The sequence below is a fragment of the Pan paniscus genome, chromosome 1 (assembly GCF_029289425.2).
Source record: "Pan paniscus chromosome 1, NHGRI_mPanPan1-v2.0_pri, whole genome shotgun sequence".
Classification (NCBI taxonomy): Eukaryota; Metazoa; Chordata; class Mammalia; order Primates; family Hominidae; genus Pan; species Pan paniscus.
Window position 1 is genome coordinate 127,877,352 of NC_073249.2, and position 24,484 is coordinate 127,901,835.

The 24,484-nt window shown below is 38.0% G+C and overlaps 1 long non-coding RNA gene across 1 annotated transcript in view; it reads right to left on the bottom strand.

Annotated features, from left to right (window-relative positions):
- Positions 1-3,111: 3,111 nt before the first annotated feature.
- Positions 3,112-24,484, bottom strand: part of LOC130541702 (uncharacterized) — a 144,951-nt gene continuing 123,578 nt past the window's right edge. The window contains exons 2-3 of the long non-coding RNA XR_008955795.2: positions 7,854-7,948; positions 3,112-5,190 (exon numbers count right to left, since the gene is read on the bottom strand). This is a non-coding gene — a long non-coding RNA (uncharacterized LOC130541702). The remainder of the gene's footprint in view (positions 5,191-7,853; positions 7,949-24,484) is intronic.

A 24,484-nucleotide genomic window follows, 5' to 3' on the forward strand; every position in this document is an offset into this window, starting at 1 on the left:
TTAGAGAATATCTTGTTCCTTGATATGATTTAGATTTGTGTCCCTGCCCAAATCTCATGTCAAATTGTAATCCCTAATGTTGAAAGAGGGGCCTGGTGGGAGGTGATTGAATCATGAGGGTGGATTTCCCCTTTGCTGTTCTTGTAATAGTGACTGAGTGAGTGAGTTCTCATGAGATCTGGTTGTTTAAAAGTGTGTAGCACCATCCCCCCCGCCCTCCCTTCCTTTTGCTCTGGCCATGTAAGACGTGCCTGGTTCCCCTTCGCCTTCCACCATGATTGTGAGTTTCCCCAGGCCTCCTTAGCTATACTTCCTGTGCTGCCTGTGGAACCATGAGCCAATTAAACCTCTTTTCTTTATAAATTACCCAATCTCAGGTATTTCTTTACATTAGTCTGAGAATGGACTAATACATCTCTTTAACTCAAGAGAAAGACCTGGATTATTTCTTTTCTCCCTCCTCTAAGTCTAGGTGGTACCTAAGTCTTGGTAAAGATCCGATGATGCACAACAAATCCTGCAAACCTGCTTCTGCAGAGAAGTTCCATTTTTGTTTGTTTTGCTTTTTGTTTTCTGCTTCAGGCTTAGCTTAAAGAAAGGGCTCTGCTGTTAAAAATAATAGTCAATCGATTGCAATAAACAGGAAGGTTGCAGAAGTTTTTACAAAAGGGGAAGCATTGAAAGTGGTTTAAATAGATGACAAAAAGAGGAAACTCAGCTCCATGTAAAAGGAGACTGTGAATGAAATTCAATCACACAGATGAGGTAGTGATGTAAAGAACTTTCCTACAGCATCACCAAATCACATTTTCTATGTCCCAACATTTTATTAATGCTTTTCCTTTTCAAGAACAATAACTGGAGGTTAAAGAGAAGAAAAGTGAGTAGGGCCTGAAGTCTGAAAACCAAGGTTCCATTATGATTGTGCTATGTAATTGTGATATTGGTAAGCTATTTATGCTTATAAACTTCACTTTTCTTATGTACAAAGAGATCTTGTGACTGTTGCTGATTTTTATTAACTAGGCTGCCATTGTAGAGTTTACATCCAGGAGGGAAATAGGGATAATAGAAAATGTAAACCATGCTACTTGGTGATAAGGACAATAAAATGAAAAAGAGTAATGGTGGTTTGGTTCTGAAGGCCAGTCGAGTGGTGTATGTCCTTTTACAAATAGCAGTTGGAGAGGGTCCCTAAAAGGTTAGCATTTGAGCAGAGACTCGAATGAAGTGATGCACCAAGTTGTGCAGTTTTCTAAGGTAAGAATAGTTCAAGCAAAAGGAATAGAAAATACAAACACTCTGAAATGGGAGATTACTTGGTATAGTCTAAGAAGCCAGGATATCTGAAGCAGAGTGACCAAAGGATGAAAATGGCATCAGAGAAGAAGTTGATCTGGGGGCGGGAGGACAGACCAAGTACAGTTTATAGGTTGTGGTGAGGATTTTGGATATTATCATGAGAGACATGGGAAATCACTGAAGGGTTTTGAGCAGAGAAGTGACATACAACGACATATTTTAAAGAAACCACTAAGGTTGTTCTATGGAGAATAGACAGCATGGGGTCATGAGTACAAGTGGAGGGACCAGTTGGAAAGTTATTGTAACCATCCAGGTGAAATACAATGCTGTTGTACAGATTATTTCTGTAAACTGTAATACACATATTTGTTATTACATTTTTCCTTTTTTTCCATTCCATTCCAGGAAATCCAGTTTAGCTCTAAGTATTTCCTCCTATTTCTTGCTAGATCTAGGAAGAGATGATTGACCCACAATGCAATTTCCATAAATCTGACTCCTACAATCTAGTTTGCATTATTTTCCAGGCTCTGATCTGTCCTATTTATAAGGATGCACAGCGTTTACTGTGTGAAAATGGCTGAGATGTCAGAAATCACCTAGTGGTATTTTGAAATTTACTTTTTACTTCGTAAGTGCAGGGTTTTCTTTACTAGATGGAGGTAGATAAGAGACATAATTTCTCTTGGGGCAGATTCCTTTCAGGCATGCATCTGTAATGAAAAGCACCATGGTTAGGGAGGGCTGTTGTACTTTAGAAAATTGTATTAAAACTGGATTAAAGAACATTTTATTATAAATTACATAAAAACATAATCAGTTTTAAAAAATACAGTATAACCCACTCAATTTAAAAGATAGCATATTACAACTTGCACTGCTTGGTTTTAATGGGTTGTTGTGGTGGTAGTCATAAGCTATTGTGCTGAGGCTTATTAATGTAGTTATTCAAATTTTAAAATATGACAACCTTTAAAAAAGATTTATCCCATTTCTTGGCTTAAATACTTATTTTGTGAAGGTGAACAATAAGAGGATTCCTAGTTTTTTGCTTTTGTTTCACTTTTTCTATCCTTAACATAGAACTGATTTAGTACAAAATCTTTGGTCCAAGAATGGCTTAAATGTCAAACATTCTCAAATCCGTGATCTTCAGAAGTCCCAGGTTTAGGGGAAGTTGCAGTGGGGAATATTAGTTGGGGCAGAGTTTTTAAAAAACTGCTTACAATTCTGTTTTTCAAAACAAAGAATCACCTTATTTGTCCCTCATTTCAAAAGCAGATGGTGATGATTTCAGAAGTGTTGTTTTCCATAGCCACTCACCACTCGTTTGCATTCATCCTGCCACTTCACCTTACAATATTTGCCACCAAGACTTCTATGTTACAGGAAACCACACTTCAAAAAAATTGCCATTTACTGATTTTTACTGAAATGATTCACTTACCACCTGGGTTTTCTGACTTGTTGCCAAACTGCTCTCATTTCTCTACAGTCTATTTTAAAAGAAATTTAGAACTGCAAAGTCCCCACTTTTAATCCATTAATATTTTAAATAGACAGTTACCACTCCAGATACTCCACAATCTTCTTAGCAAATAAAACCATAGACTACACTGGTATACATATGGGTAGGGGGAGGAGTAGAGATATAGAAAGAGGAATCAAGGTAAAGATACAGATCAGTAAAGGATTCAATAGAGGGATGCAAAGTTCAATTTCTATATTTTTCAGAGCAAAAGTACTTCACAAAACATTTTCTAAAAATGATACATGCAAAATTCAATGAAAAACACAACTGGAAATATAGAATATATTTTTATTTCTTTGAAAAGTTATATGAATAACAAAGTAATTTTTACAATTTTATGATATTACGGTAAGTAGTCTTCATATGTATACAATTTGTGCCTGTTATTATTGTATCTATTGAGTTGTCTTAAAGATTGCTGAGTAGAAGAAAAGTGTAGGATTAGAGCCAAAAGCTTTAAGTTTAAGCCTAGTGGAATGACTTTGGTCATTTAAATTTTCAGAACTTCTTGAATTTCCTTTATTTTTAAACATATAAATTTCCAGTCTCTCTAACTATATTTATATCTGTATCTATACTTATAGGATTGATGTAAGAGTCAAATCGATAACAAATATATAAGCTTTTTCAAGGAGCAAAATATTCAGCATAAATTCGTGATTGATTTCTTATATTATTACCTTTTCATAAATTAACAAATGATCTCTAGAAAGTGAGGGCAGAATTACTAGAATTTCAGAGGATAAAAATGTAATGCAATGACTTCTACACCCAATTGTGTAATATATATACTATCTTAGTTCTTTCTGGCATATTTCAATCAAATTAAGCTTTCTTAAACTAAGGCATGTATAAAAGAAGAAAGAAGATCTTTTTATTGTGCACAGCTTAGGAAAATATAAAAGCAAGCAAGCTTTGCAACAAATTATTATTTTTCATATTAATTGCATCAGAAGTAGTGACTTATATCTTAATATTTCCAGGTAGGATACGCTATTGTTTGACAAATATTTATTCCCTACCCACACCTAATACCTCCATGGAAGCAGATACTACCTTAAGCCCAGATATTGCCCTGGCCTGTGGACCTCTGCCCAATAGATGAGAGTGAGAGTGTGCCAAACCTAATCCTTATGAACAACTATTCCCACTACCCTATCTGGGAGTTTCCGATTTTCCTTATGAGAAAATATACTTCAGGATTTTGCTGTACCTCCTGTCTGGGTGCAAAATGAGACACATGGAATGGAATATCTTCACTAGCCTATCTGCAGACCTGCAAGCAAGTGACTAAATGCCTATTGTTGTATGCTACTGATTTTGGAGTGTTTGTTAGGTGGCATTATTATGACAATAGCAAGTTATTAATATTATAATTAGTCACTACTAAGCCCTAAATGAGCCTCTGACTTCTCCCCAGCCTAACTTTTAGAGTAGTATTAGCAGGGTAGTCTTTAGAGTTGGAGGGAAGTTTTGGGTCTTCAGAGCAGACACTAGCACCCAAATCACTTATCTTAGTGGAGGGCAGGTAAGGGTGAAAGAACAAATGCTCTTGGTTTAAGATTTGGGAAAATTTAAGTTTACCTAAGTAAGAAAACAAAAACCAAAAACAGCAGATAACTCAGTCTATCTTGGTGGGAGGAATCAAGGAAGGGAATCAAGAGGTTATTAATGTTTAAGGACAATCCCTCCTCCTGGAAACTAGAAAATTAGAGATGAAGTGTACCCTCTTCACAAACATAAACACTTTGTGCTTTTAATACATTGGACTTAACAATTAAGCATAGGTCAAGCAGGAGCATGAGCAAGTTCTGTTATGGGATCCTCGGGGTGTCACTTTTCTGGCCGGAAACCTCTGTGGCCGGTGGCACCTTTGCCTGAGTTCTGGTCCTGTGTCCAGGAAGAATGAGATATGCAGACAAATGGAGGGTGAGCAAGGTGAAGAGGAGCTTTGCTGAGTGTTAGAAACAGCTCAGAAGAGACACACAATGGGTAGCTTCTCTCTGTAGGCAGGCTGTCCTGTTGAGCGTTCAGGTCTCAGCAGAGAGGAAGCCCTGGAGTGAGTGGAGGAGGAGAAGTGGAGGCCCTGGAGTGAGTGAGCAGGAGAAGGCTCCTCTCCGCGGGCAGATCACCCCAATGAGTGTCCAGTTCTCAGCAGAGAAGCCCTGGAGACGGTAGCTCCTCTCTGGAACTGGTAGTCCCATCACCTCTGCAGGTCTCTGAAGTTCTCAGCAGAGAGCTCCTCTCTGCAGCTGGTCACCCAATTATCTGCTTCTGGCTGAGCACGGGTCTTTTGTGGGCCTCAGAGAGGAGGAAGTGGATGCCAATTGCTCCATGAGTAGCCATGGGGGGGCCTGGAAAAGGCACCACAAGTTCCCACTTTGGTCCATGGGACTGGCAGCCTGATCCTAGCCTCAGGCCCTCCCTGGCCTGAAGGTGGAGCCTCATGAGGGACCCGCCCCTTCTGTCCGGAAATCTGTCTGCCTCCTGCTGCTGTTCATCACCCCCCAGGCGCAGCAGGACTCTGCCCTAAGATCCAGCAGGTGCCAACAGCAGGGATAAGCCAGGCAGCGGGAGCAGGCACTTCTGAACCTGTGAGAGCAGCGGGAACCTTCCCAGGCCCCCAAGAGCACAGAGAGGCTGGATCCACAACTGCAATTTGGGCAGTTGCAGCCCTTCCGAGGAGGGCAGGGCTCCAGCCTGGTCCCTGGAGCAGGAGACCTGGGTCTGCAGCCACAGTTTGGGTGACTGCAGCGGCACCCAGGAAGTTCCCACTCCGACTTGGATGGGGCGGGGCTCCCGCTGGCTCCATGAAGCGTGCAGCCTGGGCAGCGCCTCCCCACTGCAGCCAGGTGATGGCAGAAGCAGGCTTTCAGGCCTCTGCCATCAGTTCCTCAAAGACAGAGGTCCGCAGCCTGTCAGGCAGTTCGGCTTCTACCTTCATAAGCCCCTCCTTCTATTCCAACCACTGCACCTCTCTAGATCCTCCTGGTAGACAGTACACATTTTACTCAGGAAGACTCTGAAGTGACTCACTATTGTAATTAATTAAATTGAATCCAAGGTAATGCTAAATTCAAAGCCAAATGTTTATTTTTGATTTATGTTCTATTCTAAAATATGACTACCCATGTGGTTAGCATAACAATGAAATTAAGATCTTCTAATAATCAGTGAAAACATTCTTGAGATGCTAAAAATTTTTACTGTAAACTTTGTCATATTACCACATTTCCTGGGAGAAATTAATTCTAAAGATTAACTGTCTTTATAAATCCAAAATTAAAGTCTAAAATGAATTCAAATCTGATATCAAATTATCTTGTCTTATGAATAAAATGTTCAAGGAAATAAAGGTCTTCCATCTGTCCTCTGAAACATTTAATTCTGCCCCCTCTCAGCTAGAAAATTCATGTTGGGTGGATTTGGGGTTTCTTCAACTGCTGCATTCTAGACTGTCTCTTAAGAGAATGGGGGATTATTTTAATGGAATGAGGGATTATTCCAGAGTCTCAGAATTAACTATTTAGTCACTGACATTATGCTAAGGAAGCTGAAAGATTTAAGAAGGACATGAAAGATTTTATAGCTGTGCTCCCCTTTCCAAGATTTAAAATGAGTGACTCTCTAGCCCCTAACGAGTTAACTCAGGCAGCACTGTGATCCTAGACACCTGCTTGTACTTAATGTTGGCCACAACAGCAGCAGGAGCACAGTGGCATATAGGTGAAGGGGATAGATAAAAACAAATCTTGATTTTAGGCTGATTCTATGCAGTTTGCCAGAATCAATGGCCGGTGGAATAAAACTTACTGGAGAAAAATCCCTCTACGAGAGGTTAATTTTGACATTACGAAATTCTCATCTCTAGGGAAATAAAATATATTTCTCTGTGTAAAATCTCTTAATTTCCATTTTGCTTTTGAACACTGAGTTTCTGGTATCCTCACACTGAATTGATTGTGGGTGTAGGATCTATCCACACACCCTCAAGAGCAGGCTTTGGCAGACTTTTTCCATCATGGCTATTGTCACTGCTTTTTGCATGCACTTGTTTGGACCTATCTCCAGAAATCTATCTCCTAGGAAGGTTTTCTCTTCATCCCTACATTTGTTTAAATGGAGAAATCCTTTCCTCAGATTCTTAAGTTGTTGACGCTATTTTTAAAAATTTATTTATTTGTTCGTTTGTTTGTGCTGCAGTCATAGATCACTGCAGCCTCAAACTCCTGCGCTCGAGCAATCCTTTAACCTCAGCTTCCCGAGTAGGCACATGCCACGACATCTGGCTAATATTTTTAATTTCTTTCTTTCTTTCTTTCTTTTTTCTTGTAGAGACAGGGTTTCACTATGTTGCCCACGCTGGTATCAAACTCCTGGGCTTAAGCAACCCACTGGCCTTAGCCTCCCTAACTGCTGGGATTACGTTTGTGAGCCACTGTGCCAGCCAATTGTTGCTGCTATGGATGCTTCTGAAGCTGTGTCCCTGAGGGCCTGAAAAGAATCAATACCTCTGCCATGTGCCTGCAAGATTCCATACACATTGGATTCGGTAACCCTAAAGCCATGGTCAGAGCTTGCGTTATTAACTAATCCAGACCAGGTGGAGACCACATGCCAGGGGCATCATACTGGAGCGTCTGAACCAGCCACATGAATCCGAGATTTGTTCCTCCACGGGACTATGGGTGTAGGATGGGATTTGGAGCAGTTTTCTAACACTCTTTACGGCTAATACCAACAATTTCAAATCAGAAATTCACTAGTTCACAGGGACACCAGCTTCTTTGCAATTAAAAGTAGCAACTATGATGCTGCCTCCCAGTGCATGAAAATAAATTGAATTCTATGCCAGCCTCTCCAGCAATAGGCGGAGCAGACTGCCCCTTTGGGGACAAGAGGATAAGCTGCAGCAGCTTAGGGTCTGTCAGCCCTGCATGCTTTTTAGTTAAGGCCACTTGCCCACAATCCTTCCTATATAAAAGCAGCCACTCACCTCTGGGCAAACCTGCCATACCTGCAGTAATGCAGCAAGGTCAAAATCTTGCCTGGTTTGCCTGCTTGATGTCCAAGGCTTAAAGTCACTGGCTTAGGCTGCAGCCATCAGTATACCTGGAAAAATACAGCATGATATACACCAGCAACACCTGCTAGAGTCACAAACCCACATGCTCTGTACTTTGTCAAGCCTCAGCAAAGCTTGAAAGCATTCACTCTAACAACACTAGAAGTTTTTTTTTTTTTTTCTTTCCTTAAGCTAAATACCAGACCTCGTTGATCTTTCAGGTAGCCTCACCCACCCAGTCACAGGAAGCACAAGACAATATAGGTGCCTACTGGAGGGAGAAGGCAGTTACTACCAGTTTACTGCATACTTGAGAGTAGATCAATTGCATGCTTTCTGCAGGCAAGCCAATTCCAAGGAGAAAGAAAAGAGTAATAGGTGGAGCTCAACCCAGTTCTTCCTGTCAAATCTATTAATGACTGTGAGGAGGTGTTGAGAGGCAAGAAGTGCTTAGAGAAATTCAGAAGGAAGGGGGAGGAGTCTCACTGGTCCCTCAAAGTAAGGGTTCAGATTTATTATTTTTTTCTAAGCATCTGTCATTAAAACACACTTTTCCCCACTGATTTGAAGTACCACATTTCAATTACTTCATTTATTTTTATTCATAGGCCTATAATTGTCCATTCATTCACCAGTTCCCAACTGTTTAAATTATAAAGGTGTTAAAGATTATATTTTAAATATTTAAGTAGATCATTATTCCCTCTTGCTCTTTTCCCACACTAATTTGATGGATATTTATGTGATCATTTTCTTACATTTAAAAGTAATAATTTTCTGATATTTTGAAATCAGATTATAGATGTGGCATAGGATTCTAATACAATAAACACTTTATAACATATGCTTATTTGTACTTTTTTTTCCTTCAACTTCTAGACTTTGAGCTCCAAAAGGACAAGGAGGACTTATTTTCAGCTCTGCATTTTATACAATGGTTCCCACCTATGTTGTGATTGAAACAACAGGTTTTTTAAAGAATATATCATTCTTTGTACACCACTGCCTTTTTAAAAGTATCCTCTACTTAGATTCCTTTTCTCTAACTTTTCTATCAGCCGTATTCTGTTTATTCTGCCATAACCACACAGAATATAAACTCCTCTGAGAAGCCTTCATTTATGCTTGCCCAGGTAGAATCTTAGCCTCTCCTCTAGAATGCTGTATTACTATCTATTGGTCTCTATTTTATCCTCATCATCTTTAACTGTGTTTTTATTTATCTATCTTCCTAGAGATAACAAGTTAGGCTATTGATAGAAGAACTGTAATATTCATGGTTTTTTTTTTTCACCCTGGATATTCCCTGACATATACATTTGATGAATGAATGTAATGAATACAAATTGCTTTTGCTTTGTAATATTTGTCACAATTAAGAATAAATTTTGTGTAACAATTCTATTTTTTAATGAATGCTGTTAAAAATAATTGTAACTGGGGGGCTATTAGATTGGCATGGCTCTAGCGCTTTAAGTTCCTACCAAAGCAAATCAAACCTCTAGCCATTGAGAAACTATCAACTAACCTCTAACTAGGAACTTGCCACTCTAACCAATTATATAATTGTTTGTCTTGCTTGTGCCAACACTTCATAAGTTTCCTTTGTCACTTCTCCAGCGGAGTGCCAAACTATTTGCAGTCCAGTGCTGCCCAATTTATGAATCACTGAATGCTCAAATAAACTCTTTAAAATTTGAATGCAACTAAGCTTATTTTTTAACAATGTCTTTCTCATTAGATAGTAAGCTCCAGGAGATCAGGGACCACGTCAATCTTGTTTACCATTGTATTGTCTGGTTCTGGAACAGAGTAGCTTGTCAAAAAATATTTATCAAATAAATTGTTATTATTTCTTAGTGATATTATGAGACCTTAGCAAATGTTTATGTGAAACATTTGCATAGAAAAATTATTATATATAAATGATCAATACACATTTCAGAAAATAACCCCATTTTATAATAGGAGTCTTTAAAGTCCTTATTTTTTACATTTTTATTTTTTTTTGAATAAATAAGTGTTTATGGAGCTTACTCTACAGTAATGTCCAATACTGTACAAAATTGTACAGTAATGTCCTAGGTCTTAACATTCACTCAGCATTCACTCAATGACTTACCTGAGAGAAACTTCCAGTCCTATAATCTCCATTCATGGTAAATGCCCTATATATGTGTGCCATTTTTATCTTTTATACAGTATTTTTACTGTGCTTTTTTTTTTCTTCTTCTTCTTCTTTTTTTTTTTTTTTTTGGAGACCGAGTCTCATTCTGTTGCCCAGGCTGGAGTGCAGTGGCGTGATCCCGGCTCACTGCAACCTCTGCCTCCTTGGTTGAGAATAAATCTGGATATATACCCCTGGAATATTATTTTTCAGAATTATTGATTATTTTACAGACCCTTTCTTATTAAAACAACTATAAATATTCAATACAAAAATCTAAATGCAATGACAAGATTTCTTCGGGAAGTAACAAGTGAAATAGAATAGTCCGTCTCTACTAAATATACAAAAAATTAGCTGGGCTTGGTGGCCTGTGCCTGTAATCCCAGCTACTCAGGAGGCACTCTCGCCCAGGCTGGAGTGCAGTGGCACGATCTCAGCTCACTGCAACCTCCGACTCCCAGGTTCAAGAGATTCTCGTGCCTCGGCCTCTTGAGTGGCTGGGACTACAGGTGCCCGCCACCACGCCCGGCTAATTTTTTGTATTTTTAGTAGAGACGGGGTTTCACCATCTTGGCCAGGCTGGTCTTTAACTCCTGACCTCATCATGATCCACCCACCTCTGCCTCCCAAAGTGCTGGGATTATAGGCGTGAGCCACTGCGCCTGGCCTAAAGTCCTTATTTTAAAAGTCATCAAGAGACTGTGATCACAGAAGATATCCTTCAGGAAAGTAACACATCTTGCTCTAAGTCAAGATATGATGGGAAATCTATTCATAAAACATTGATAGGGTGCATATAAATAGGCTTTTAGCCATTGAAACAGCAGCCATAGGTTTACTGTGTCAACAGAAATGTATTAACATGACAGCTGGATAAAATAACATAAAATGAGCCAAAATACTGCTTCATTTTTATTTCACTTGTTACTTCCTGAAGAAATCTTGTCATTGGATTTAGATTTTTTTATTGAATATTTATAGTTGTTTTAATAAGAAAGGGTCTGTAAAATGATCAATAATTATGAAAATAATATTCCAGGGGTATATATCCAGAACAGCACACTTCTAAGGGAAAAATGCTTCCAAAAATATAGAAATTACTGGATCTCCATATACATGACAGAAAATATCTAGATGCCATTATTAAACAATGTACTAACCACGAACCATCAGTAAGTCATTATTGTTAATATGCATGATACGTATTGTACTTAATATATGATTGTAGGAAAGGAAAAATAATTTTCTCTTATTCTTTCTGAGTTCTCAGCTGGAGACCCCTGTAGCAAAAGACAGATTAACAGGAGAAAAACAAGCAGAAGTTTTTTAACATATATATTTTATATATAAAGTCATATATCACTTAATGACAGGGATATTGTCTGAGAAATGTGTCATTAGCTGATTTGATTGCTCTGCATACATCATAGAGTATACTTACACACACTTAGATGGTAGAGTCTACTATACACCCAGGCTACGTGGTATAGCCTATTGCTCTTGGGCTACAACACTGTATAGCATGTTACTTTACTGAATACTGTAGACATTATAACACAATGGTAGGTATTTAGGTATCAAAATATATCTAAACATATAAAAAGCACAGTAGGCAGGGCTTGGTGACTCACGCCTGTAATCCCAGTACTCTGGGAGGCCGAGGTGGGTAGATCACCAGAGGTCAAGAGTTTGACATCAGCCTGGCTAACATGGTGAAATCTCGTCTCTACTAAATATACAAAAAATTAGCTGGGCGTGATGGTGTGTGCCTGTAATCCCAGCTACTCAGGAGGCTGAGGCAGGATAATGCTTGAACCCAGGAGGCAGAGGTTGCAGTGAGCCGGGATTGTGCCACTGCACTCCAGCCCGGGTGACACAGTGAGAATCGGTCTCCAAAAAAAAAAAAAAAAAAAAAAAAAAAAAAAATTGCACAGTAAAAGTACTGTATAAAAGGTTAAAAAGGGCACACCTATATAGGGCATTTACCATGAATGGAGATTGCAGGACTGGAAGTTTCCCTCGGGTAAGTCATGGAGTGAATGCTGAGTGAATGTTAAGACCTAGGACATTACTGAACAGTTTTGCACAGTAATGTACACTACTATACAGTAAGCTTCATAAACACTGCATACTTAGGCTACACTAAGTTCATTAAAATATGTTTCTTTCTTTAATAATGAATTAACCTTACTTACCATAACTTTTTTACTTTACAAACTTTCCAATTTTAACTTTTTGACTCTTTTGTAATAACTCTTAGCTTAAAACATAAACACTTTGTACAGCTGTGCAAAAATATATAAATTTTTTTGGATGGAGTTTCACTCTTGTCGTCCAAGCTGGAGTGCAATGGTGTGATCTCGGCTCACTGCAACCTCCACCTTCTGGGTTCAAGTGATTCTCCTGCCTCAGCCTCCCAAGTAACTGGGATTACAAGCATGCACCACCACACCTAGCTAATTTTTGTATTTCTAGTAGAGACCGAGTTTCACCACATTGGCCAGGCAGGTCTCGAACTCCTGACCTCAAGTGATCCACCCATCTTGGCCTCCCAAAGTGCTGGGATTACAGGTGTGAGTCACTGCGCCCAGCCAAAATTATTTTCTTTATGTCCTTATTCTATGAACTTTTTTCTACTTTTAAATTTTTTTATTTTACTTTTTAATTTTTAAACATTTTTGTCAAAAACTAAGACACAAACACACACATTAGCCTAGGGCTACAGAGAGTCAGGGTTATATACATCACTGTCTTTTCATGTCTTGTCCCACTGGAAGGTCTTCAGGGGCAATAACATGCATGGAGCTATCTCCTCTGAATGGCTTCTTCTGGAATACCTCCTGAAGAACTGCCTGAGACTGTTTTACAATGAACTTATGTTTATAATAAGTAGAAAGAGTACACTCTAAAATAATGATAAACAGTATAGTATAGTAAATACACAGACCAGTAATACATTTATTATCAAGTATTATGTATCATACCTAATTGTATGTGCTACAATTTTATATGACTGACAATGCAGTAGGTTTCTTTACACCAGCATCACCACAAGTATGTGAGTGTCAAGGAAAAGAGTCCAACTCTGTAAAATATCTGAAAGGATTTATTCTGAGCCAAATATGAATGACCATGGCTCATGCCACAGCCCTCAGGAAGTCTTGAGAACATGTGCCCAGTGTGTTTGGGGCGCAGCTTGGTTTTACACATTTTAGGGAGGCATGAGACATCAATCAAATACATTTAAGAAATACATTGGTTTGGTCTAGAAAGGTGAGACAAGTCAAAGCACGGGCTTCCAGGCTATAGGTAAATTTAAACATTTTCTAGTTGAGAATTGGTTGAGTTTGTCTAAAGACCGGGGTTTGATAGAAAGGAAATGTTCAGGTTAAGATAAAAGATTGTGGAGACCAGGGTTCTTTTGAAGTCTTATAGTGGCTGTCCTTAGAGACAATAGATGACAAATGTTTCCTATTTAGATCTTTAAAAGGTGCTAGACTTTTAGTTAATCTTTTTAGGATTGGGAGGGCCTGGAATAAAAAGATCTAGCTATGTTACTAGAGATTCTTTACAGGCGCAAATTTTCCCCCTACAAAGGACAGCTTTGCAAAGCCATTTCAAGATATGGCAAAGAAACATGTTTGGGGTAAAATATTTTGATTTTCTTCCTTGTCTTGTAATGTTATGCCAGAGTTGGGTTGGAAAAGTAAGTCACGATATATAGGGTTAAAAAAAACTCATCTGATGAGAATTTATTATTTGTAGGGCATGACTCCCCAGACCCCTTAGATAGGAATTTGGGCAAGATAAAACTCTGAGTTTAGTCCTCATGAGCAATGTGTTGCACTGTGATGTTATGATGGTTATGACATCAGTAGGTGATGGAAATTTTTCAGCAAAGGTAGGACCACTGTCATATACATGGTTCGTTGTTTACTAAAAGGTTGTTATGTGGTGTATGACTGTACATGGGAGATACCGAAAGAAGTGAGTAAATCTCAAAGAGGTGGCTTAGAATTGAGACTTAAATACCATCCTCAGAGGAAACAAAGAAACGAGGGTAAGGGAAGGCTGGTTAGGGAGGTAACCAGAAAAAGTAGAGTAAAACAAGAGTAAGGTTTGTTATGCAGATTTAAATTGGTTACTTTTCCATTGATAAGATTTTCTGGTGATTTAGTCATCATTCTGCTGATACAGAAAGAGAGACATCCTTACAAATGCAGATTTCCTTTATAAATGTAAATTGCTCTTACAAAAGGGTAATTTCTACTCTCTTTTCAGGGCTTCTTATGTGTTAGCTATTTCTAAAAATAATCAGCTCAAAATAATTCTTATGGCAAAGAGGCATATTTTGGGGTGGCATATTCAGGTTTCCTGCATGATTATATATACTATATTTGTATGAATAACTGCAAGCATGAATCCTAATAATAAAATCCCAGGAACATTTAAAATAAATCTTTCTAGATCCTATTAAGAATACATTTGAAAACTTAACTGTAAAAACTTTTTGGAAAACTTGGTTATAATAATAGCCCAATGGGTTCTTCCTATCCACTCCACAGACAATGATCAATTCACTGAGACAGTGACATTGTAGTAAAGAAAGGTTTTAATTGACATGAGGCTAGCCACATGGGAGACTGGTTTATCACTCAAATCAGCCTCCCCAAAGTCTCAGAGGTTGGGGTTTCTATGGATGATTTGGTGGGCAGGGAGATAGCGAATGGGTTTCGCTGATTGGTTGGGGATGAAATCATAAGGGCATAGAAAATTATCTCTGTACACTAAGTCCACCTCTGGGTGGGGCCACAGGACCAGTTGAGTCACGAGTCACGTGTCCAGGTAGGGTCCCTAAGTTGCAGGAATGCACAGTCTGATTAAAAAAAAAAATCTCAAAAGACTAATCTCAGGCTCTACAATAGTGATGTCATCTATAGGAGGAATTGGGGAAGTCACAAATCTTGTGACCTCTGGCCACATGACTCCTGAGCAGTAGTGAATTATAGAAAATATACCTACATCTTATCAGAATTTAGGTCCCTCTCATAATCCTAACCTTGAGCCTTTTTATTAGTTTTACAAAAGTGATTTAGTTTTCGGAAGCACTATTGTCATCCTTGCTTTAAGGATAAACTATAAACTAAATTCCTCTCCAAATTAGCTTGGCCTATGCCCAGGAATGACCAAGGACAGCTTGGAGGTTAGAAGCAAGATGGAGTCAACTATGTCAGATTTCTCTTACTGTGATAATTTTGCAAAGATGTTTTCAGCATGATTCATTCATACTAATAATAGTTCATATATATTGAGAATTCACTATGTATCAGGTGCTATTCAAAGCAATTTATACACATTCCCTCATTATTTGTTCCATACTACAACATGTGGAGTAGGTGTTATTATTATTATCCTTTGATTAAAATGGGATCTAAGACTGATAGTGGTCAATGACAGGGCCTGTGTTAAAACTGTCAGCAAGTGGCAGAGCTAGACTTTGAAACCAGTTTTGTCTGTCATCAAAAACTGTGGGTTTTTAACCACTGTGCTCTTTTCATAGGACAAACTGGTGGTGTAAGAAACAGATCTTTCTTGGTCAGGAGACTGTTAAAAATATACATGAATTTGAACACATTTTGGCATGGCATAACTTTGCATCTCTTTGCATGTTTGCATTTCTTATTACTCTCTATTGCCTTATTAAGCAGCTGATTTGGCTCAATACAGTTAGTTTACCTTCCTGGTTATAGAAGACATTTGATTTTTGAGAATCCTGCTCTACTGGATCAAAGAAGTAGTAAATTTGGAATCTGGGAGGGAAAATGAAAGGACATAGGATCACTAAGACTAGTTGAAAATCCAACCAAAAAGGCTCTAAAGAACATCTATATCTGTACCTGTCTTTGCATCTATCAGCCTCTCCATCTGAATTGACTTTCAGTGTAGATCTCATCAATTTTGACCACATGTATGTCAGGATTTTTGTATGAAGATACCTCAAAGTGGGATTACACAGAGTGGAATTGACTTAGAGGACACAGACCTTGCCCACAGTCATTTTGTGATCTAGATTAGGAGACTTCTGGTTGAAAGCAACTCAATAGAGATGGTATAGAGATTGAAGTAAATGATATTTATCCCTCTAGTCTAGTATGATCTTTTTTCTAATCGATAATTTAGCTGCATCTGGGAGGGGTTAGAGTTTGAGTAAATTTCAAGGCACTACTTGTTCCAAGTAATTTGAGGGCCCTCTTAGGACTCTCACTCAAGCAGAACTTGACTGATTTAGGCACCCATAAAAATCTTATGATGTCTTAGTGCTTTATATGTGTTGCTTTTAACATTAACAGGAAACTTTCTCTGCTCTGCAGTCCTATTTCCAGCTTTCATCATTCTATACATCTTTCTCTGACCTTCTGCTCTGAGAAAGAATTGGCAGGTGGGTACAAACTTGCTCTGCATCTGGAGTTCCTCAAGATTTTAATGTCATGCCAGCCTGTGTGTGCCCTTTAAAAGTTTGGCTGGCTTCTCCTTACCCTGTAAATTTCACCATCTATGTTGGGCCTGCATCTTCTCCCACTATGTTTCTATGGATGAACTTATCAGGAGTTGCCTTTTCTCCTGGAAGGAGCTTGTAGAGCTCTGAAATTTAGTTCCTTTAACTTTTTTGTTCATCTCACCTCTCTGATGGGTATTAAAAATTATAATTTCTCTGTACTCTCTCCAAAAAATTCTTTAGGTGTTCTGTTGGAAGCAATGATTATTTGTGATTTTCTACATACAAACTGAGAGAATCTTAACCATTCTGAGTCACTATTTTGTTCTCTCTATAAGGGAAAATTTTGAGAGGATTTAAATATGTCACGTGAAAACTACTTAGTTTGGAGCCTGACATTGGTAGGTGGTACCTCATAAGTATTAATATCCTTTCTCCATTAAGTTTGATATCAAGGGATGTCAAGTAGAGATACATGCAGCTGTGTGGGTTTTGCCTGGAAAGCATTTGGAAGGAGTTAAGTTTTGAAGACAGAGAGCATAGATTGACAGTGAGGAAAAAGAAAAACTGAGTTTCTGTCTGCTTCATTTATTTTTTTCAACAAATGTTTACAGAACACTTACTTACGGATTGTCCTTATGATAAGCATTGTTCTTGAAGAGACTTCTAAACCAGAGATCTTGTACTTATTCTTTTAAAATCTTATGAATATAACCACTGTGTTCTACAGAAGCAAACACAGTTATTTCCACTTAGGTGCCTGTTTAAAAAAGAATGGGAGATAAAGTGGGAGTTACAGAAACGTAATGAAATCTGATAAAAGAAAAATTAAACCAAGAAACAAAACAAGCACAATGGGTAACAAATGAAAAGAGGAAAACTGTCCAAGGACAACAGACAATGGGTGGATGGAAATGAATTTGTAAACACTTTGTGATATTCTAGAGAAGAGCTACAGATCAGTGCTAGGATTCATCTCAGTGCTCCACACCTGGAAGAATGAATTGGCTTACTGAGGGGGTGGAGGAAAGATCAAAAAGGGAAACTGCACTGTTAGTTACACTTAACCCTGCTTGAGTTTTCTCTTGATGGTTTTCATTTACTCTGACCAAAGAGAATCTTCTTATTAAAGCTTCTTTTTCTCTCACCAGGATAGCCAGATGGGTGACCCCAATAGGAAGATGAAGTAAGCCTTTATGTATGAAAAGACTGTTGTTGAACGGAATAATTACATTTTGGAGTATGTGGATTTTTCAAATCAGCCAGTTTTATTGTGAATACATGATTCATAGAAACAAAAGAAAGACAGGAAATAAAACATGAAGGAAGAAAGTAAGAAGAGAGTTCTGTATATTTTATTTGGGTCAGAAACAAACTAAGACCTCAATGAATTAAAATCCTATGGGATAGGAGTAGAGGTGGATTTATCCATTTGTGATCTTGACCTATCAGCTGTTACATGAGGTTTCTCAGCTGCTGGCAAAACCACTCATCCCTCCCTGGAGGCAGCAGCTAGGATCTCATCATCCTCCCTACAATTTCCTGCTTGATCTGGGAGCATTTGATTAAAATACAAATACAAAAACAAAGAAACAAAACAATTCTAACAAACATTAACGTGTATATACAGGCCAGATACTTTATTTCTCCTAAAGGCACTCTTTCTTTTCATAAAGAGAGTTCTGCTGTGTCATCTGCATTGCTACCATGTTATCCCTTTTTCTCATTTCCTGTATCTCCATGGAAGGAGAGATTCCATCAGAAGTCTGCTCTCTGAACATGGAAACTAAGATTCTCCTGATTGTACCATTTACTTTGTTGAATATAGCACCATATTTTAAAAATTATATTTATTTTTATTTATTTATTTATTTTTGAGACAGAGTCTCACTTTTTCACCCAGGCTGGAGTGCAGTGGTGCAACTTTAGCTCACTGCAACTTCAGCTCACTGCAACTTCTGCCTCCTGGGTTCAAGTGATTCTCCTGCATCAGCCTTCGAGTAGCTGGGATTACAGGTGCCCACCACCACATCTGGCTAATTTTTGTAGTTTTAGTAGAGACAGGGTTTCACCTTGTTGGTCAGGCTGGTCTCGAACTCCTGACCTAGTGATCCACCTGCCTCGGCCTCCCAGAGTGCTGGGATTACAGGTGAGAGCCACCGCGTCTGGCCCCATATATGTATTTTTTCGATTACACTTATGAATGTTACTCCTTGATAGCCTATTTGTGGCAGTCACTACTCTAGGAAATAAACATATTCTGAGTGTTTAATTTATAAGTCACTGACCTTGATAACTATTTCATGACTGCCCTCCTTGGCATATTTGAAACCATAGTTCCCCAGGCTTACCTACATCCAGCACTTACCACATAATATTTTAATTGTGAGATGTGATGGCAAATTAGAAAGTATATGAGCCTTGTAATTCATCACAACAGCTCAGATACTAGCTGTTTGACATTGGGCAAGTTACTCTAAGATTCACTTCTTTCACCTGTAAATTAGCATAATAAAAAGATTTCTTTTCTACATGTGGGGCTTTAGGGAAAGTTACTGCTAAGCAGAAGCAGATGGCATTAGATTGGCTGCCTTAGAAATTTTTATTCTTTCCTTTATCAATTCATCAATTTCTGTGTTCTTTCAGGTCAAACAGAACATCATAATTGTACTAATTCCTCAAGATGCATGTGGCTTGTCTTTGAATCTTTGATGCAAACCTTCCTTATGTTCTCAAATTGATTCTGGTTTGAGCATTGAGAAGCCCTGATCTCTGGGACTGAGTTAGGCACAAGATCCAGTCTCTTGTGATCTGTGAGCCTTGACTGAGAAACATCTGAGAGGGCACTCTGCTTTATTTCCCCATTTAGAGTCTTTGGTGGATGTTAAACAATCCCTGATAGTGGCTGTGGATGTTACAGACCCAGAGGGAAGGAATAGTGGAATTTATCAATTTCCCAATGAACAGATAAAGAATACATATTCTTACTACTGGAGGAATGTGATTTCTTCTTAAACAAAGTTGGAGGAAAACTAAAAGAAACAATCACAAACTCAAAAGCCCCATACTTCGTGCAATGTAATTTGATCTACCATTTCTGTGGAAGATCTCTGAAAATCCTGCTCCATTCTCAGAGACCTTACAGGATTCTCAGTCTCTGCAATAAAAACGTAATCTAAAAAAATTTGACTTTTGCTAATCAAATATCGAGCCCTGTTTATATGCCAATATGATCTGCTCTATTTGCATTTAACTAGCACTTAAAAAGGAAATGCTAGATATTAAGAGAGAAAGAGTCCTCAGGAACAAGGATCCTGAACAAACACACTTGGGCTTAAGTAGTCACAGGTTTCTAAGCATCACAAAAGAAAGATAATTTGTTCCTAGGGAAAAATATTGGCAAAGGAATACTTTAAAATTCTCAACTACTATCTTAAATTTAGTTAACCCCTATCTAGTGCTAGTTCTCCAAGGAGTTAAAAATCATCACATGAATAAATATTTCTTGCCTACAATAGTGCAGACTCCTGAGAAGTCAAAACAGGTTTGCTCTTCCCAAGGCTTGCCTCTTACTACTCCAACAGCAAGAAAAAGAAATCTAGAACATATGTAAATGGGAAATAAAAAAATGTTGACCTCAAGGTCTAGGGTGAACTGTCCTAGGATTCCTTTGCAAAGCCTTCCAATGCTGAACAGCTGCTGTGGCCCCAGAGCTCCCCTTACCTCATCAGTGTTTGGAAAAACTCCCTAAGCAGGCAAAAGAGGGAAGCCAGAAAGACAGAGCAATGGCTGTAATTTCTTCCAACAAGTAGCTTCAATGTCCTTATTTGTATATCAGCTATTGAGAAAAACTACATTAAGAAACAGAGATATGGATCCTGAACTTTAATCCATTTCTACTTCAAAAAAATCTATAATATATATTGTAATTCTCTTTTTTTCTGTTTCACATATCTATTTTATATCCAATCCTTTTAAAATTTCTGTATTCTAGAAAAACATGTTAATTTTTTCATCAAACATTGAGTTGTCTTTCTGTAGCTTCAATTCTGCTGTGTATGACCTCAACTGAATTTAAATTGCTCATATTTCATTTTAAGTTTTCTAGCATTTTAAAGTTATTTCAGCCTAGTTATATTCACTTAGCTATCATTCATGAAATTCTAGTTTATTTTATGGCCCTGAAGATTGGCTCTAAGCCAATTCTAACTGAGATATTATATAGTTACAGTAGACAATTACTTAAAATTTGGTGAGGACAAATTAATGTTACTTGGGAAAGTTATAATTTCTAATTCTTAATGTATATGTTGCTAAGAAGGGATATCATAACTTATATACCCTGTTGTCTCAATATGATGTTTCTATAATACAAAAATACTGAATGCAATAAGAGAAAATGTCCCAGAATGTAAAGCACAAAGACAAAGTATTAAGAATATAAAAGAGAGTTATGAGACATGGAAAATCAAATAAGGAGGCCAAATGTACTTTGAAAAAAATGTTCAGGTCTATTGAGCTGGAACTTAAAGAGAGAAAACAAAGAAAGAAAGAAAAGAATTTTTAGAGAAAGAGCAGAGATAATACAGGAATATAGGAGAGACATTAGTCAAAGGAATAATATAAGACTATTTACCAAAGATAAGAAAAAACACAGGCCTTCAAATTAAAAATATTCAGCAATATAAGTTAAAAAAAAAAGACCCACACTTAGGCACATACTCCTAAGTTTTTTGAAGCTGGAAAGAAGGATCCTAAAAGCTTATGAAAGCATTTTATAATAGAATAAAATTGGAGGAGCTAGCAAAAATGGCTGACTAGAAGCAGCTACAGTGCATGGCCCTCACAGAGACGAACAAAAGGGGAAAGTAAATACAGCAACTTCAGCTGAAACATCCAGGTTCTCACATTGAGACTGATGGGGAAAACAGTTCAAACCACAGAGAATGAGAAAATCAGGGAAGAGTGGTGGCCCACCCAGAAGCAACACAGAGGCAGGGGACCCCCCCGCCACCGACCCAGGGAAGCAGTACTGGAAAATCCAAAGTGACTGGGGACTGGAGCAGATGCCCAGCAAATCATAGCAGCCCTACAGAAAAGTGGCCAGACTATTAAAAGGAAAAACAAAACAAAATAAACAAACAAACAACAACAACAACAAACACAAACCCCATCCAAAGATCAGCAACTTCAAAGATTGAAGGTAGTTAAGTTCACAAAGATGAGAAAAAATCAGCACAAGAACACAGAAAATTCAAACAGCCAGGATGCCCTCTCTCCTGCAAAAGACCATATCACCTCTCCAGCAAAAGTTTGAAATGGGGTGAGGCTGATATGGCTAAAATAACAGAAATAGACCTCAGGATATGGATAAAAATGAACTCCACTGAACTAAAGGATCATGTTCTAACTCAATGCAAGGAAGCTAAAAATCATGATAAAATATTACAAGAGCTGAAAAACAAAATATCCAGGATAGAGAATAACATAACTGGCCTGACAGAGCTGAAAAACACAATATGAGACTTCTATAATGCAATCACAAGTATTAATAGCAGTATAGACCAGGCAGAGGAAAGAATCTCAGAGTTTGAAGACTGTCTTTCTGAAATAAGACAGGCAGACAAGAATACAGGAAAAATTATGAAAAAGAAGGAAGAAAACTCTGTATATAAAGAGACCAAATCTTTGACTGATTGGTGTACATGAAAGAGCTGGGGAGAATGGAACCTATTTGGAAAATGCATTTCAGGATATCATTTAGGATAACTTTCCCAACCTTGTTAGACAGGGCAATATTAAAATTCAGGAAATGCAGAGAACCCCAGTAAGATACTGCATGAGAAGATCATCCCCAAGACACATAATCATCAGATTCTCCAAAGTTAAAATGAAAGAAAAAATATTAAGGCAGCCAGAAGGAAAGTCCAGCTCACCTACAAAAGGAAGCCATCAGACTAACATTGGACCTCTCAGTGGAAACCCAACAAACCAGAGAAGATTGGGGGCCAATGTTTAACATTCTTAAAGAAAAGCAATTCCAGTAAAGAATTTCATATCCAGACAAACTAAGCTTTACAAGTGAAGGAGAAATAGGATCCTTTTCAGACAAGCAAATGCTGAGGGAATTCATGACCACCAGACCTGCCTTTCAAGAGCTCCTGAAGGAAGCACTGAATATGGAAAGGAAAAACTGTTGTCAGCCATCACAAAAACACATTGAAGTACACAGACCAGTGAAACTATGAAGCAACCACACAAACAAGTCTGCAAAATAACCAGCTAGAATCATGATGACAGGGTCAAATTCACACATAACAATATTAACCTTAAATGTAAATGGGCTAAATGCCCAAATTGAAAGACACAAAGTGGCAAGCTGTATGAAGAATGAAGTCCCATTGGTATGCTGTCTTTAAGAGACCCACCTCATGTACAAAGACACACATAGGCTAAAAATAAAGGTATGGAGGAAAATTTGCCAAGCAAATGGAAAAAAGCAAAAAGCAGTGATTGCAATTCTAATTTCCAACAAAACAGACTTTAAACCAACAAAGATTAAAAAAGAGCAAAGAAGGGTATTATATAATGACTTAGGGTTCAGTTTAATAAGAAGAACTAACTATCCTAAATACATATGCACCCAACACATGAGTACCCAGATTCATAAAATAACTTTTAGAGACCTTCAAAGTAACTTAGACCCCCCACATAGTAATAGCAGAAGACTATTGGGGAACACCCCACTGACAATATTAGATAGATCGTCAAGACAGAAAATTAACAAAAATATGCAGGACCTGAACTCAGCTCTAGATCAATTGGACCTGATAGGTATCTACAGAACTCTTCACCCCAAAACAATAAAATATACACTCTTCTCATCAGCCACAGCACTTACTCTAAAATCAATCACATAATTGGAAGTAAAACTCTCCTCAGCAAATGCAAAAGAACTGAAATCATAAGTCTCTTGGACCACAGTGCTATCAAATTAGAGCTCAAGACTAAGAAATTCACTCAAAACCATACAAATAAATACATGGAATTGAATAACCTGCTCCTGAATGACTTTTGAGTAAATAATGAAATTAAGACAGAAATCAAGAAGTTCTGTGAAACTAATGAGAACAAAGATACAACATGCCAGGATTTCTAGGACAAAGCTAAGGCAGTGTTAAGAGGGAAATTTATAGCACTAAATGTCCACATCAAAAAGCTAGAAAGATCTCAAGTTAACAACTGAACATCTCAACTAAAAGAACAAGAGAACCAAGAGCAAATAAACCCCAGAGCTAGTAGAAGATGAGACATAACCAAAATCAGAGCTGAACTGAAGAAGATAGAGACATGAAAAACCATTCAAAAGATCAATGAAACCAGGAGCTGGTTTTTCAAAAAAAATAATAATAATACAATGGATAGATCACTAGCTTGACTAATAAGGAAAAAAGAGAGAAGATAGAAACAAACCCAATCAGAAATAATAGGGAGGATATTTCCAACACCACAACTACTGACACCACAAAAATACAAACAACCATCAGAGAATATTATAAATACCTCTATGCACATAAGCTAGAAAACCTAGAATAAATGAAATAATTCCAGGATACATCTCCCCTCCCAGCACTGAACCAGGAAGAAATTGAATCCCTGAACAGACCAATGAATGAGCTCTAAAATTGAGGCAGCAATAATAAATAGTCTACCAACCAAAAAAACTCCAGGACCAGATGGATTCACAGCTGAATTCTACCAGATGTACAAAGAAGAGCTGGTACCATTACTACTGAAACTATTTCAAAAAATTGAAAAGGAGGGGCTCCTCCCTAACTCATTCTATGAAGCCAGCATCTGACAGAGATATGACAAAAAAAGAAAACTTCAGGCCACTATCTTTGACGAACATCAGTG